The sequence below is a fragment of the Ruditapes philippinarum genome, unplaced genomic scaffold (genome assembly GCF_026571515.1).
Source record: "Ruditapes philippinarum isolate M1 unplaced genomic scaffold, ASM2657151v2 ctg20380_1_1_1_1, whole genome shotgun sequence".
Lineage (NCBI taxonomy): Eukaryota > Metazoa > Mollusca > Bivalvia > Venerida > Veneridae > Ruditapes > Ruditapes philippinarum.
The window spans coordinates 10,001-21,733 of NW_026865726.1; the positions used below are offsets into that span (position 1 = coordinate 10,001).

The 11,733-nt window shown below is 33.3% G+C and overlaps 1 long non-coding RNA gene across 1 annotated transcript in view; it reads left to right on the forward strand.

Annotated features, from left to right (window-relative positions):
* Nucleotides 1–11,106, forward strand: part of LOC132730128 (uncharacterized) — a 12,440-nt gene extending 1,334 nt beyond the window's left edge. Inside the window, exons 2-3 of the long non-coding RNA XR_009625720.1 lie at nt 9,679–9,723; nt 11,035–11,106. This is a non-coding gene — a long non-coding RNA (uncharacterized LOC132730128). The remainder of the gene's footprint in view (nt 1–9,678; nt 9,724–11,034) is intronic.
* The last annotated feature ends 627 nt before the right edge of the window (nt 11,107–11,733 follow it).

The following is an 11,733-nucleotide window of genomic DNA, read 5'->3' on the forward strand; positions in this document are numbered from 1 at the left end:
AGACATAGAATAGCATAACAATGTAAGACAGATGGGAGAAATAGTCTGATTAGATAACTGTAGTCGTCTGTTAGAACGACTGTCGCAAAATGACACCAAAACCTATATCCATTTAAAATTCCATATTATCTAGTTCCCGCTTTTCATTGAACGGCACCTCCAATGTGTTGCATTGAAAGTTCCATGATTACCGCCGTATTTTGTACACATCTGTGGATGTTGATTAAAATTTATACATTATTATGTTTAAGTGATGAATTCTGTTGAAACCGGCGCAAGGGAGCACATGTACCTACCAGAGCCGTCTTTGGCACCCATGTGTATTTATGTTTCGGTTTTGCAGTTTCAGGCGTTTTTTTGGTGTTTTTTTTTGGAGGGCGGATATGTGGATAAGTTTTTTCTGTTTTCTTTACATTTCTTTGCTTGCTTGTCGAACCTTGTATTGATAATCATTATCTGTTTGTTATGGTTCGGTTTGGTATACAAGTATAAAATATGATAAACAAGATGAACAAGGAAAGGCCGCGTTCAATGAACGCAACCCCCGCACGACCCAGGAACAAGAACCATTTGCAAGGAACCCAGGAGGATCCTAAACAAAAACAGGACGGCGCAAGAGAGAGCACGGTCTGGCTTATCACTAAAATGATACAAAATGATAAATATAAAGAAATAATGGTAACATACAAGGAAATCAAAGAAAATAAATAAATGAATGATTAATAGGACCATTAAGTAAACTGGCACAGTGGTAGGGAATAGGAAATTCGGGGAAGGGGGAGGGGGCGGAATAAAGAAGTAAAACTAGGGGCGAAGGGAAGATACTTACCATAGACGAGAAAACAACAAGGGACACAAACAAAAGTGTCACCAAAACAGTATGAAACAACAAGACATACACCTTATACATGTATAAGTCTCTTAATATGTTCATTTGAAAATTCTTATCTTCTCAATGACTTTTTTTGAATATCCTCTACTTAAAATTTATTTCAATTAAAATATGTGACCTTTCCCTTAAAGTTACAGAGCATATGGCTGGATCACAATAAAGTTCCTTTTTTAGTAAATTAATAAAGTATGTCAAGAAGACATTTAACTTTATCAGTAGGTTTAATATGGTATTATAATATATATAGGCAATAGGTGAAAAAGAATTCCTTTATTTCTTTTACATTCTTAATTGTCATTTAAATATGCATGTATAAATGAAGTCAGTATTTTATCGGCAGTCATTAGCAGTAAACAAGAAGGCAAACCATCTATTGATAAATGTTGAGTACATGTATTAAAACATTTAAAAAATATTAAACAACAGTACTTGTACGGAGCCTATTTGCTACCATTGTATTTTAGGTTGAACACATTGATACTTTTCAATAGTATTTAATAATGCACAAATTTATTTAAAAATAAGGCCTAAAAAAAAATATGTTTGTTTCGGGTAACCCGACCCTACCTATAAAAATGCGCCGACCCTAACTATTTTTTTCCGTTTCTGAACAAAAAAAAAAATATATTCGTTAGCGAATAGAGAGTTTCAAAGGGCGGATAAATGCGAATTGAACACTTGAGACGCTGTCGTAAAACTCTCAGACGATTTGGATCGCTCATTTTTAGTTATACGTGTTTTGATTGGTTCGTGCTGTATTGCGGTCCAATGAATATCACGCTATTGGAAACAAAAATTCTACATGACAACGATATTTTTAGAAGGTAATTCCTACCGGAAGTATTCTCCGGCTTCCGTTTTACATACATTGACATAGAGCGGAACAGGGTACCAAGCACGTGTTGCGGGAAAACACTTCCGATTTAGGAATTTCTTATACATGAAGATTTTTTCTTAAAATACAGGCACATAGGACTTAGTGTCACTCGTGGAGGATAAAACCATTTAAAAGTATGTAAAATCCAGTTGTTAGCATGTGTGTTCGACCCGTTTGATCTCTTTGTTGATGTAGTATTTCAAGCGTAAATACCAGGCTACAATGTACATGTCATGACGGTCTCATCTTTCGGACCTGGGTGATTTCTGACTTTCTGGCTTTACTGTGGTAAATTTACGTGTAAATAAGGATCTGTTCATAGACAATTTTGATAGAAAATATATATTGCATTGTTTCCATGCGAAAATCCGACGATATTACCTGCCGGTGGAAAATTTTGACACCGAGAACGAACATACCCATAATTTTCGTACTCGGATCATGCATACCTGTCAGTGAAATTTCTTTTTTTTTTTAGTATATTGATATTTTATTGCATAAATAACAAGGTTTAACACATATTAGTTCAAATCAATGCCACTATTTTTTTTATTTCTTTTAATATTTAAAAATTTGAAAAGCTGTTTTGATATGTCCTGTGCCACACTTCAAAATGAATGAGACCCTGGTCCCACTGAAAATCAAGACTAAGTGCACTTGAGTATAAAGTATAGCCGCAGGTCATATGTACATAGCTATTCTGGAGATCTGCAAAGCTTTTCCAGTATATTTTTCATCCTCTTTTGCATACTGAAACAAATTTTTACCAGACTTGGAGTCTGACTCGACTGTGCATCATTTTGTTTCATACCGTCACAAATGTATCCCATTTTCCATGTGTTATTGAGACCTAGTCTTTGCTTTTTTTTTCAGATGGGCCATGGAAACTATGAGACGACACTTTGAATGACATCTACAAAATGCCAATTCATCAAAAAGCTTGGCTATTGTCTTTGATATGTTGATATACATGTATCTGATAGAAATAAATAGTATTTGATTGACAAGGGTGTCATTTTACAAATAGAAGTGTTTGCACTTTTTATGTGAACCAGTGTATCAAAAGTGCAATTCAGAATTATAGATTTTGTTAAATTGTACCACAGTGTCAAAATATAAACTTTGTAATACTGTAAGAGCTTCAAAATTGTTAATTCAATGAAATGTGCAGTATTTAATGCATGAATATCAAATAGTGAAAAACAGAATAAGTCTAGATTTTTTAACTGAAACTTTGAAAGCCAGATCACAGCATGTCATTTTAGGTCTTTTATTGTGCTTAACTCCTACCATGCAACCAATGTAGACTCAGATCAGCAGAATTGCAACCATGCAAGCTTATGAGAATCTGCAATGTTTGCTGTTCAGGTTAGAGTCAAACTTTAAAGTAGTGCCTGTAGCAAACAAACATCAAAATTAACACATGTTTGGGTATATTGTCTTTATTCAATATTGAAATAACATTAAATGGCATTAAAGCTATGCAGATTTTAATCAGAATTATTGTTTATATGATAAAATATGATAATACAAAGTCAAGCAATGTCAGTAGTGTAGGAAAGACTGCCATGTGCAAGAAAACACTATGAACTTACGACTGATTTTGAAAAAAAAAAAATAAAAAAAAATCCCTACCTACCCTACCTAGCAATTTTGGGAAGGTTACCCTAAACAAACAATTTTTTTTTTTTGGCCTAATGAATAGATTTATTTCCCCGATATTTTTTTAAGTTTAATCTTCATGCGTAACCCACACTTACCTGCTAGACACACTGGTTGCTACTACCAGCTTTCACGGAATCGATTTTTTACGATGACGTCATAACATGTCCGCCGGAGATAGTGTATACAGTACAAATTTGAAATAAATCGCATGTATGCGTTAAGACAGGTACAATCTAATATTTTTTCTAGGGGAAGTTAGTACTAGCATACATGTGACAACTGAAATGGGCCAAAACTGGATTTTCAGCTGGATTTTGGGGCTCAAAACTGGATTTTTTATCGACTTAAATTTCAATGCGCGTTAAGCAAATTTGGTAGAAACCTTTTACACAAAGACCATTTTATAATAACAATGACAGAAAGTAAAAAGTAAAGTTTCTATTATTTTATTCATGATCTAATCAAGCACATTTAACAAAACAAAAACATAATACTATTACATGTCCTATACCTAATTTCTAGTCACATTTCAATATCAATGTCACATCAGTTCTTTCTGGAACAATCACATTCCTTTATCAATCATTGTCATCACATCACTTATCTAATGTCATCACATCACTTATCTTTATACAGTTGGCATGCATTTTTAACAGCAGTCATGAGTGACTTTTCAGTAAATATGCCAGGAAAGGGCTTGACAAATCATTTTTTTCTCCATCGTAAAATAATTATAAAAATAATTATACAAAACGTGCTAAAATAATTAAAGTAGGTCGATTTTTAAGACGAATAGTTTTTCTCTGACAGTGTCCTATTATCCATAATCCGGACATAAACATCTTTTGGACATCACAAAATACCGCCGCGTATTAAACAAATCCGCTAATTGCAGTCTGGTGGCTATTCAAAGACACACTTAACGTGTGATTTCAATAATTATTATCCAAACAAACAATCAATTATCCAATAAACAATATCATAAAGTGTCACTCGTTAATCCTCTCATTCGGCACACTTGGACACTTACGTCCGAGATAATCGGCACACTTTGACTTTACCGTAAGGTGCAAGATATGGAATTTAACTGACGATTTTTTTTTTTTGTGAGAGACAAATGTCGGGATTTCATAAGCCGATATCGGGAATCGGGATTAGGGTCTCAATATCGGGATTTTTTAAAATCCCGTCGGGATATCACATGTATGGTACTAGAATTTATATTCTATTGATTTTTAGAGGACATTGAAGTTACTTTCAGGTTTAAGCAGTAAAAATCAGTAAAACTATCGATAGTGTTGCCGGTAGATTTTCCGTGCGTAAAAATGACAGTTAAAATTAGGCGTAACGGTCTGACAGTAAGAAAAAAAAAGTCTGTAAAATGGGTCAAACTGTTCACGCCAAATTAATTAGGCTAGTGTCTCATAAACCAGGTCATGAAATCAAGATCTACATCAGTAAAGTCGCTCTTTATTTTGTGCATTATGAAATGCGTACCAATACCCTTCTAAAATAGTGGCTATGCATTTAACTCGAGTTAAAGTGTGTAACTACTACAAGTACTAGTTGGGTACCATCAACCTGACACTTTTTGAACACTTTTCCATACAGATTTTATAATTTTAAAACAGGGACCAGAAAATTTGAGTTCGTACAGCTACAGTACTGGACACGCGAAACCCGCACAATTCGTGTATTCGCGGCGAACTCTCATGCTTTATAACGCGAGCGAATTCGCGGCAACTTGAGACAATTGCCGCGAATTCAACTCGCGGCGATTTTGCTGTGAACATTTGCCGTGATTCGCGGGGAATAATACATGTTCATTTGTATAATAAATGTAGATCTATTTATAATTGTACTCTGTGAACTTGAAACCAGATATACATGTACAAGTACGAAAATTAATTAGTAGATCTACATGAAGTTGTATCAAGAAAATCTTGTAATTTGCCTTTCTCTATTTATCTTTGATGCCAACAGCAAATATAAATAACCACGGCGAAATCAAAAGCACCGTTAAAAACTTTCCGTGAATGGCAGAATCATGACCACAATGTAATGCGACGCAGTACAAGTATGCGGCTCCATCGGCAGGTAAATAGTGTACATGTACACGTGTAAAAATATTTTTTAGGGGGGGGGATACATATTGAGTTTAAAGTACAGATATAAATATAATATATGTGTAAAAAGATATTTAGTTACATAAAAAGATACATAATTGATACGACATTAACTTGTTCATTTCAAATGTATCCCCATATTGAAAACGTTACATAAGACATAAATTCAAGCATGGTCAAATTACCGATGTGATAAACTAATCCTGCGTAAATATTCCCGTACGACCTGGAAGAGTTATAGTGGATCACCGGGACATTTCGTTCTCTCGGGTGATCATTACTCAATTTATTACACGTCTGTAAAAAATAACACGCGCAAGATTTGTCTCCTATAATTTCTGAATGGCGGATATTTGCACCCCTGTTTTAAAAATGTTAAAATATTTAATTGTTAGTTACCGAAAATTATCGCCGATTGTTGAAATTCCATAGCGCTAAAAGACACAAAAACACTCGCGCAAAAAGAAGCATCCATAAATAAAAGGAATATAATGTTTCCATTGTTAAATAATAAATACAAAATTTACACACGAAATGACCTCTGACAAATGACTGGTCGGCTCTTCTGAAGAATCTGTGAATCTTTGATGTTTACACACCTGTAGTTGTTGCCGAATCATCAAAGAAATGCCGACACTCGATTGACTTCCACCTCTTTTTTATATATCAGAAAAAAACAGTCATTTCTTTTTGTCAAGGAATGATTACACATGTTTAATGATTGCTCAAGTAAAAAAAATGTTGGATATTGATTGTGTCAATTATTGACATATTATTAATCGTAAGTGCATTTTGATTGTGATATTTTATTTACATTTTTATGATCTTGAAGATATTGTGCAATACTTGTGTCTGCTATCAAAACAATAATGCATATGAAAGGACCACAGCTTCCAAAAAATTATTTTTTCGGTCAATTTTATGACAAAATCCCCGCTGCTACCAGAAATGTTTTATTATTATTTATGTAAATACTTTAAATAGTAACACCCTAATTTTATGCACAGAATGCCCTCATGAATGATCACTCGTTACTTTACATATTAAATGTGTGATTTAACTCCGATTTTATTTTTGTTTTCGAGGGAATTTTTTGGGTCGAATGCCCTGGCTGATTTGACGGAAATAAAAAAAAATCTGATTTGCATCTTGCTACTCATCACTGGCATTTTTTACTCGTGAAATTGAAGGTAAAGAATGTCTCAATTTAAGTGATAAAACTTCTACAATTTTCAACAATCATAATTAGCGTATTAGACGTAATAATTAGTTACACCTGTGAATCGGTGCTAAATGTCGCTTTGCATTGTTCTAAAAATAGAATATGTGCGAAATTAAACAATGGATTTTAAATATGTTTGTATTATAATCAAAATAACAATTGGACAATTTGTTATCATGCGTTCTTTGATGTAGTACCAATTACCTTTTGTAATTTCAATCTCGTTTTATTGTTAACTAATTTTCACCAGCACCTGATTGCTTTGTTTTAGTATACAAAATGTATACGCTGTACATGTTCAAATGCTAAATATTTATAAATATACATGACATTTACAAGATTTTTTTAAAGTTTTCAAAATTAAAGACCACGGGAATGACCAAGTAGTAATTTCTAATACAATTATTGCTGAAGATTCGCCGTAAATTACGGCGATACATCGCGGCGATTTTTCGTGAACCGCCATGAAATTCGGCGAACTTGCACGCGGCGATGTTTTACCGCGTAGTGTCCCGCCGCGACATAGACTACACTCGCGGCATAATGCGACTTTTGCGGGTTTCGCGTGTCCAGTACTGTAGGTTTTTCTTCTAACTAACAAACTAGTTTGTTTATTTCTAATTAAATACACCCATAAACACTTTCCAGATGAACTAAGTAAATAACTGAGGTATATCGAGTGAAAAAATACAATTCGTTTCCCTTTATCTTTGAGTAAAATAAATATATATATCGCTTCTGCTGAAACAATTCAAATTAAGCTGTTTTTAAACTGCTAAATATATTTACCTTTCAAAATAAGCCGCCTTTGGTACTTTCAGATAACGCGAGCGAGAGTAAACGAGAATACAAAAAACTGACGACAATGGGATCATGACGACTTTAAGGCACTTTACGTTAGTTTGTTGTGATTATATGTCCGATTTTGAAATTTATCACACCAATGGAAAGCTTTGGATCTTAGCTTCGTCACAGTATATACTTCAACACATCTTTTGACACAAAAGTATTTAGATTAACTGTTATACCTTCCATATGTCGGACCATTTTACGTACGATTTATACAGTAAAATACGCAACCGGTTATCTTAACTCTAAAAACTACTTATAATAATAGACTATCGTCTGCTAGTTTGGAAAGCCTTTATAGGTGTATCGATACTTATATCTGAGGCTCGTCAAGGATAGAACAAGAACAAATCTTAATGTAGTATTTTCTGTTTTTATGAAATTTATAAAATGCAGCTTTAAATATATGTGTTGTACGATTACTGGAGGTCACTTTTTATTATTTTGACTAGAATCACTATTACTGTGAGTCAGTCTAGACATTAAACAATTAATTCAAGTGTACTATACACTGTTTTAATTTAGTCTCCAGGGATTTACCGGAGGCAGGATCCTGCATCATATACGCATACAATGCTGAGTTTTGAAAGTTTCGAAAAAGGTTTGTCCTCTTGAACTCTTGGCCATAATGCAAGTGTTACAAAACATTTGTTCATCCTGTAGCTCTAACTATTTGTATCTATCTAACCAGACAGACCAATGTTCAGTCACTTTTCAGTTTTGTTGACTGCTGGGATGATGTACTTGCTTCATTTACAGTCGACGAGACGGGGCTCATGGTCATCTCGTTTTCGTTTTGAGCCTACCCCACCAAAAAAAATTCTTAAGTCGGCCTGTTTTGTCATCGTTTAAACTGAAAGTACTTTCATAGATAACAACTGAGCACTAGGAATCAAGCGTTCCTGGCGATAATATCCGGGGTATGACGATGTTCAGTAATGATTCGTCTGTATTTTAAATGCCAATAAACTGATGTGTTACAATAAATACCCATTGGTGATTCCCAGCACCTTCACTGCTAACCAAAACATTTAAGATGTCGTAAAAATAAAAAAAAAACAAGAGTTACTTGTAAACAATTTTTGTGTGCCCACGGTACTAAGAATTTATTTTAAAATATGGAAATGACATTTACTTTAGACAATTTTTCTGCGTCCATGTATACGCAGAATTTATTTTTTGTGCGTACATGATGGTATTTCTTGCGTTTTAATTATAGTGCAGCCGCGCAGGATCCTGCTTCTGTTAAATCCTTGTACATACCACTTATATATTTTGAAGTAAAGGTACCATTAATATATGTTTTCATCTTATTTCTATGAAATACATACAGAGTAATATATATAGCTTAATAATTATCATAAAAAAGTAAATGAACAAATTATAACTTTATTATTACTAATTACTTAAAAAGCAAAGTCATATCAAAGCAATATTACAGTGTAAATTTTATGGCAATAGTTTTACCTGTATCTATATATATGATTATCAGTGTCACAGTCAGAAATGAGTAATAAAACAAATAACAATCAAATTACAAACTTTGAAATACTGTTATTGTTACTATATAATATTTGCAAATACAAAAGATCAATAAATGCCAAATTTGAAGAATAAACAATTTTGCCTTTATCCTTTATTAACTATTTCTATATAGGTGGTATGTCACCTCCAAAAATGGTACATTTACGGCACTAAGAATTTATTTTAAAATATGGAAATATCAGTTACATATACTTTAGACAATTTTTCTGTGTCCATGTATACGCAGAATTTATTTTTTGTGCGTACATGATGGTATTTCATGTTTCCTCCCTGGTAACCTCCAAATTCCTGTTACACTACTTTGGATCATACAGCCACAATTTTCCACATTGTACAGTACAGGAATTGCTGTCAGACTATTTACTTAATGTTTGTAGGCATAGTTTATCCTGGCTCTTTTAAAGAATGGTAAGCCTGTTTTGCATTTGTATAAAAGAAAGCAGAGTTGTTGCCCATTAACTGATAAAATTGTTCATAATATTTCCACTTCTTTTCATTATAGAGAAAGTCAGCAAAAGGCAAGGAAAAGAAAATGAAGAGAAAAGAGGTAATTCAATAATTATAGTACAAGAACAGTATGTCTAGTTCCTCTATTATATAGATTGATAAAGAAGTTGTGGATTAATGTTCAATTCATGTCTTAGTCCTTGGAGCTCAAATACTGTATGTGTTTTTGAATTCGCGGAAGCAAATTTTCGTGGAAAAGTCCATTTTGGGGGTCTATACAAATATTCGCGCTATTTTGAATTCGCGGAGATGACTGCAAAAATCATAAATTTGCGTAGAACGCTCAGCTCAGGTTAAAAAAATAAGGGAAATTACTGTAATCATCGTGTGAGTTCACAGTTATTTTCAATACCTGGTGTCAAATAATACGCTATTGTTAAGAACAAAGACATTGTCTAGCCGACAGATTATGGCAAACAAAAGAATGGCCTTAAACGTGCATGATTTTTTCACAGTTTGCGTCATAAATGTATCATATTTGTTTTTTTTTCTAAACAAACAATACAAACATAAACAATTTCAACTGATGAAAAACTTGCAAAACAAAACACAATTACTCGGTAAACATTTTAATAAAATCGCATATAACACACTGATATACATTGTTCTATAGAAGCGCGAAAATATGGCTATTAAGAAATTATTGGTGTAGAAATATTCGCGCTAAACATGAATTCGCGGATATTTCTACACATACAGTAGGTATTTTGAATTCAAAAATGGCTTTCTCCCTATTCCATAGATTTTGTGTCAAAATATGAGGACAGATAAACTGGAATTATTATCATATAGATCAATTTGTTTTGATAAGTAGTCATTTTAGCATCATTATACATGCATTTCGTGTATATGTATGGGTCTAAGCACACATGTACTCTTGTTCACAAGATATTTCCAGGATATAACTAAGTCTGTAAAAAGCGGTTAAAGATCACTTTCCTAAAATAACGTCAGCAACTTTGTATTATTCATGTGAGATTGCTATCCAGTTAGCATACAGAAAGTCAGTGGTTCTACTCAGGTCCCTGTTTGTGCCTAAAATAATGCATAGAAGGGCAAAGCTGGAAAGTCACAATATGACCTATATTATATTGGGCACCGTTAAACTCAACAAGAAAAAAAGGTCACTTAGAGCATCAACGCAAGTGAGTAAATCCCTTTTTGTGAAGTATAATTCTTTTAGGGTGTATTACTGTACAGCATATAGTACTGTTTGAAACAACTTTTTTAAAGACTTAACCAGATAAAGAAAGAGTAGTTCTATAGATATGTTTATGTTGTATCCATGGTAAATTATTTTACAATATAATACATACAGTTGTTTGTGACCTGTTTTTTGTTTTCTCTATAGGAGAGCGCCAAGATGGCAATCAGTTTAGCAAAGGTAGAAGCTGCTAACAAGGTAAGTTTATACAAAAATCTTTTCAGTTTGGTCTGTTATGATAATAAATCGGCTAATTTTTAATGTTCATAGATAAGCAACTAGTGGTAAACATTTTTCTGGTAAGAGGAAAGTTAGTGAGAAAGTTTAAGATTACTATATGTGCTGAGATCTAGATTGTGATTAAAGCAAATTCCATATTGTGTAAACTTTCAGAATGTTGACGTGAATTTTAATGGTTTGTTACAGTCAGTTATTCCTCTCCCATCCCACCCCCCCACACACTATTTGACAGCTAAATATAGGATTCCCCCCCCCCCCCCCCCCCCCCCCCGCCCTAAATGGTTCTATTTTCCCCTTAAAATTGCTATATGTCTCCGGAAAATGTCACCAGAACCGTAATTGACTTGGACCAGCTTGTTGATAACTTAATGGCATGAAAGACAGAAGGGTTGCACTATAGATTTTTGCTGCTTTACAAATTGCAGTTAGTGAAGGGGTTTTATTGAAAATCAATATAAAGCAAAAAAATTTGATAACAGTAATAAAGCTTCGAAATTTCCCTTTTTTAAGGAGAAATAAAGAAAAAATTTTATACATTAAATTTTTTTGTGTAATAATATTAAAATAATATACAGATTCCTAATGAAATTTAAAAGTACAAACCCC